Genomic DNA, 6,000 nt, shown 5'->3' on the forward strand with positions numbered 1-6,000 from the left:
TTGGGCCATTATGCTACTAATTGCCCAAAGAAGAAATCCAAGAAGGGATCTGGGGAAGGATCTGAAGGTGAGGCACTTGCTTCACAGTTTGAGTTGGATTTCACACTCTTCACATGCATGGTTTCATCCATGGTGGGAAGTGGTTGGTTTCTTGATAGTGGAGCTTCTTTCCACATGACTGGTGACAAAAGTTTGTTCAGTACTTTGGAGGAGAAAGATCTCCAGATACTCATAGTGATGGGTAATGATGAGAAGTATAGTGTCTCAGGTGTAGGCACGGTTATTTTTTAGAGGGAGCATGGAGCTCGCCTTACCTTGACCGATGTCAAGTACGTACCAGGACTGAAGAGAAACTTGGTGTCGATCACGATGCTGGAAGATAGAGGCTGTGATGTAGTCTTCAGTAAGGGAAAGGTTTTCCTTAGACACATCATCACTAGATAGGTGAAGTAGATTGGTTCATGGGTCAAGAACCTGTATGCTCTTGAGGTTCAATATGCATGCAAAGCCTTGAGAAGCGAGGCAACTGATGGAGACTTGGTGGTTGAGAGGGAGCATATATTACCTCTCAACATGCAGAGCCAGAAGAAGTCTCAGACGATTGTGGAGGAGCCACGATTGGTGCAGCAGCTTCAGGAGGTTGTGGAGCAACCACAATAGGGGAAGACGAGAGGAGATCGAGTAGAGACATCTACTCATGTAGAGACCTCTAGTAGGGGGAAACTTCGAGCCAAGTGGGCTGAGGGATCACATGCAGCCATACCTCCAAGTAGGAGGTGGGGCGATATAGAGTGATCGTCCCAAGGAGGAGGGGCAGGATCCTTGAGGTACCCAACCTCTTGGATGAGACCTTGCTACGAGAGCCCCAATGTGGAGTAGCAGGAACTGACTGATTGGGTAGAGACAGATGCGGATGGAGCGACAGAGAGAGCGACAATGTAGGGAATCCCAGGACAGTGCATAGCTAGCAAGCTACAACAATGCGAGAGGCACAAGTGTTTTGCACAGTGCTAGGTCGCACAGAGAGGTGTGCAATGGTGCGAGATGCATGGAGATGTTGCAGTAGTGCAGATGTCAGAGAGGGAGCACTTGTCAGCAGCAGGTAGAGCTTCAACGTCAGAGTATGTTCCTAGCCAAATAGAGTGGTTAGTTGGGAGTGTTTTTGTTCCAAGTGTTGTTGGAGCAAGTGGACCGGGAAAATGTGTTGCATGCAGAACATTCTAGAGTTGTAGGATAGGGGTTGTAGATAATCCATATCTTGTTGAGAGGGAGTGTTGAAAATGCAACAAGATGATGGAGCTTAGTGGAAAGGAGTCGCCTTCACTAAGTGGCCCCGCAGGCTATTTTTGGCGCAAAGTCTATTTTTAGACATATGGATCATGGTATATGAGTTACAGGATGCTATTTGTGGATGATTGGTCATGTTGGTAAAAATAGATGGACTTCTATTTTTAGACATATGGGCGGATTCTATTTTTAGACTACCAGGCTAAAAATAGAACAGTCGAATATTATTAGCTCATAATAATATTTGGACTATAAACATTATCTTATCCTCTTGGAGCACTTCAGTTTGAGCTACAGATGTGGCACATGCAGCTGTCAGAAGGAAATACGCTTTTCCTATGGGTCAGTTGAGCTATTGCATGCAGGACTTCAGTTAGAACTCATGTGGTTGAGTTTCGGTGGAGTTGATTGTGGAGTTGATGGAGTTGTGTTCAGTTTGACTTGGTTAAACTAGTTGTATTTAATCTAACTGCAGAATACACTAGTGATGAGTGATGTGAATTAATTGTTAAATTAATTCACTAATTATTAACTCATAAAGCAACTAAAGAATACATCAGTTAACTCAGTGCATGGACAGTTCATTGGAGACAAGTGTTAGAGGTTGAGATTGCTATCAGTTGTGACTATAGTTGTGCATGAGATTTGCACAATCAATGGGATTGAGTAATGCCAATGAGGATTGCGTGGTTCAGCCAAGGAAATACAAGTTTGCTTCAGCCATTCATCATTATTCTCACGCAGGATTGCGCAGTGGAGGCAGACAAGCAGCGCAGGAGATTTGAACCTGTGATTGATTCAGATCTGAGCAAGTTTGTGTGTAACAGGTGGAGATAGTACTGAGTACTTGCGAGGAGTATTGTACTATGTATTATTACATGTTATCAATCAATATAATATACAGATAGTGTGTGGTTTTTAGCTGTATGCTTTCCCCGTGTTACATACTGTGTTAATGTGCGCATGCGATTGATGTTTCATTGCTTTTAATTCCGCAAAATTGATGATCAACGTAGAGGAGGTTATGTATTATGCATGCATTCCACAATAGTGTATAATCGAGATAATCTCTGTGAATAAGTGTCATATTATTCAAAATTTCTACACCTTTACATTAAAAGATATACATGACATATATGTAACAGAGACAAAATATCTTTAAGCAGGACCATGATAGTCATCAACAGCATCTGTCAACCAGCAACCATGTTCTCCCCCTGAACCTGTTCCACCTGAAAAAACAACTGTGTGAATCAGTACCAAGATCTTCTAAGATAATGCCAACAATGCATTATTAGAAGCATATGCTCCCCCTGAACTGAACCATATCAGACCCCTTTCTTCCTGAGTCTAGCCCACTGCTTTTCTTCAAACCAACATATATGCGACTGTATCCATAGAAACCAGCGTATGTATGCGATTACGCTTCATGAAACTCGTGTATAACCTCCTTTCTCTAACACAGATAGGATTTAACAACAGGATGATGCATCAACTACTCCCAGCTTCTGTCTGAGATATTCAAATGTTTCTCTAGGTAGTGGTTTGGTGAATATATCAACAACCTGTTCTTTGGAGGGAACATACTCCAATTTGACCTTTTGTTCAAGCACTTGTTCATGTAGAAAATGATATTTGATGGGTATGTGCTTGGTCTTGGAATGCATGACTGGATTCTTTGAAATACTGATGGCACGTGTATTATCACATAGAATGGAGATGGGTGGAGTACATGTGATATGAATATCTTGCAATGTTTGCATCATCCAAAGGATTTGTGTGTAGCAAGATGCAGCAGCCACATATTCTGTTTCAACTGTAGATAATGCAATTGAGTTTTGTTTCTTGCTGAACCAAGACACTAATCTGGAACCCATATAGAATGCACTGCCACTAGTGCTTTTTCTGTCATCAACGCTTCCTGCCCAATCTACATTTGTATATGCTTGAAGTGTAAGATCTGTATCTCTAGGATACCATAAACCAAAATTCTGTGTTCCTTGAAGATATTTGAATATCCTTTTGACTGCCTGAAGGTGTGATTCCTTTGGATTTGCTTGGAATCTTCCAACTATTCCCACTGCATGCATGATGTCTGGTCAGGTACCTGTTAGATAAAGCAAGCTGCCAATCATGGATTTGTAAGCTGGTTGATGCACCGTTGCTGATTCATCATTTGAGCTAAGATTGCATCCTGTTACCATTGGAGTACATACTAGTTTAGAATCTTCCATGCCATACTTTTTCAGGATCTGTTTGAGATATTTGGTTTGTGACAGAAAAATACCATCTTTGTTTTGTTGAACTTGTAGACCAAGAAAATATGTAAGCTCACCAAGTAGGGACATTTCAAATTCTTGTTGCATTATTGAAGCAAAATTTGGACTCATGGCTTCTTCATTGCTACCAAAAATGATATCATCAACATAAAAAAAAAGTATTAGCAATTTATTATTGTCAATATTTGTGTATAAATTGCTATCAGCTGATCCCTTTAAAAAACCTTATTGATGGAGATATTTGTCAAGACGGTAATACCAGGCCCTTAGAGCTTGTTTTAAACCATAGAGAGCCTTTCTGAGTCTGTATACAAGTTTTTCATCATTTCCAAGAATGAATCCGCCTGGTTGCTCAATATAGACTTCTTCTTCTAAGTCTCCATTAAGAAAGGCAGATTTTACATCCATTTGGTATACTTTGAATTTCTGAAAACTAGAAAGAGCAAGAAACATTCTGATGGCTTCAACTCTAGCAACAGGTGAAAAAGTTTCTTCAAAGTCTATCCCTTCTTGTTGAGCATATCCTTTACAAACAAGTCTAGCCTTGTTTCTAATAACTTCTCCATTTTCGTTCAGCTTGTTTTTGAATATCCATTTAGTTCCTATGATATTTTTATCATGAGGTCTAGGAACTAATTCCCAAGTATTATTCTTTTCAATGTGCTCAAGTTCTTCATTCATCGCCTTGACCCAACATTCATCTCTGCATGCTTCATTTACATTTTGAGGTTCAGTGGAAGATAGTAATGCTAGATAGCTTGAATCTTCTACAATGGTTCTTCTAGTCTACACATTTGCCCTTTTTTCTCCCAAGATTTGAGCTTCTGGATGATTTTTCTGAACATACCTGGATGGAGTCTTTTCTTCTACTGTTATCTCTTCTTCTGGTGCTTCATTGGTTTCTTATTCAGAATTAGTATGATTTGATGTGGGAGGATAATCCTCATCTTCTTCATAATCTTCAGTTTTTATTGTTTTGGATTTTTGCATGCTTCATCAACCACAACATCAATACTTTCAATGATTTTCCCAAGTCTTTTATTATAACATTTACATCCTTTACTTCGGGAAGAGTAACCAAGGAGAATACCTTCATCTGCTCTAGGTTCAAACTTACCAAGTTTTTCATCAGTCCTTTTGATGTAACATTTGCTTCCAAAAACTTTGAAGTATTTTACAGTAGGAGTCTTACCATACTAGAGTTCATGTGGAGTTTGAGTGCTGTTTACTCGAACATTTTCTTTGTTTAGAATAGTGACGACAGCGAATGTAGCTTCACCCCAGAAGGTTGCAGGAGTTCTAGACTCATCTAGCATAGCACAAGCCATTTGTTGAACAATTCTATTCATCCTTTCTACCACTCCATTTTGCTGAGGAGTCCTTGCGGTGGAGAATTGCCTTTTTATTCCATGTTCTTCAGAAAAGTCGAAGAATTCATCCGAGGTAAATTCCCCTCCTCAATCAGATCTGAGGAATTTGATTTTGCGATCTGATTCATTTTCAACCAAAGCTTTTAAGGCTTTGAATTTTTCAAATGCTTCATCTTTATGATTTAGAAGTCCTATCCAACACATTTTGGAAAAATCGTCAATGAATAATATAAATTATTCTTCTCCACGAGGTGACTTTTTCCTTGATGGTCCACATAAATCAGTATGAACAAGTTCAAGAGGCTTACTAGCTGATCCTTCCTTTTCAGGGAAATGTGCTCTGGTTTCCTTACCAAATTGACATGATTTGCATGTTGTATTTTCTGGAATGTTTATATCAGGAAGATCACAAACAACCTAGAATCTGCATGCTTTTCTTATTTGAGAGAAGCTTAGATGCCCCAATCTTTTGTGCCATAGCTAATGTTCATCATTTTTGCTTAGATAGCACTGTTTTTGTCCTCCCTTGAGTATGTATAGGTTGTTTGGTGTTCTTGTCCTTTTAATCATGGTTTCTCCTGTATTAAGCTCACGAACAACACATCCATTTGATCGAAATACCACTTCATTTCCTTGATCACACATTTGACTCACACTCAACAGATTGTGCTTTAAGCCATCAACATACATAACATTCCCAACTTTAACTTTTTCTTTCAAGAAAACAGAGCCTTTACCTTTTATGACAGTGGGAGTGTCGTTTCCAAATGAGACACTCTTTTCCTTTTCTAAGGCATTATATGAGTGTATTTTTTCTCTGTCACCTATCATGTGCTTTGAGCATCCACTGTCGATGTACCATTGGTTTTCTTGTCCTTCTGCATACAGGGCTATACCACATCTTTCTGTTTGTGATTCTTTCTTTCTCCATATTTTGGGATTTAATGGAGTTTGCTCCTTTTGAGCTATTTGCTGAAATTTACTCCTACATTCAGATTCTTCATGGCCAAAGTTGTTACAGATTGAGCATTCTATTTCATTTTCAAGAAGAGAAAATCTATTAT

Source organism: Pinus tabuliformis, chromosome 9 (genome assembly GCF_031772625.1).
Source record: "Pinus tabuliformis cultivar Carrire ecotype Pingquan chromosome 9, CPIR1, whole genome shotgun sequence".
In the NCBI taxonomy this organism is placed as follows: domain Eukaryota; kingdom Viridiplantae; phylum Streptophyta; class Pinopsida; order Pinales; family Pinaceae; genus Pinus; species Pinus tabuliformis.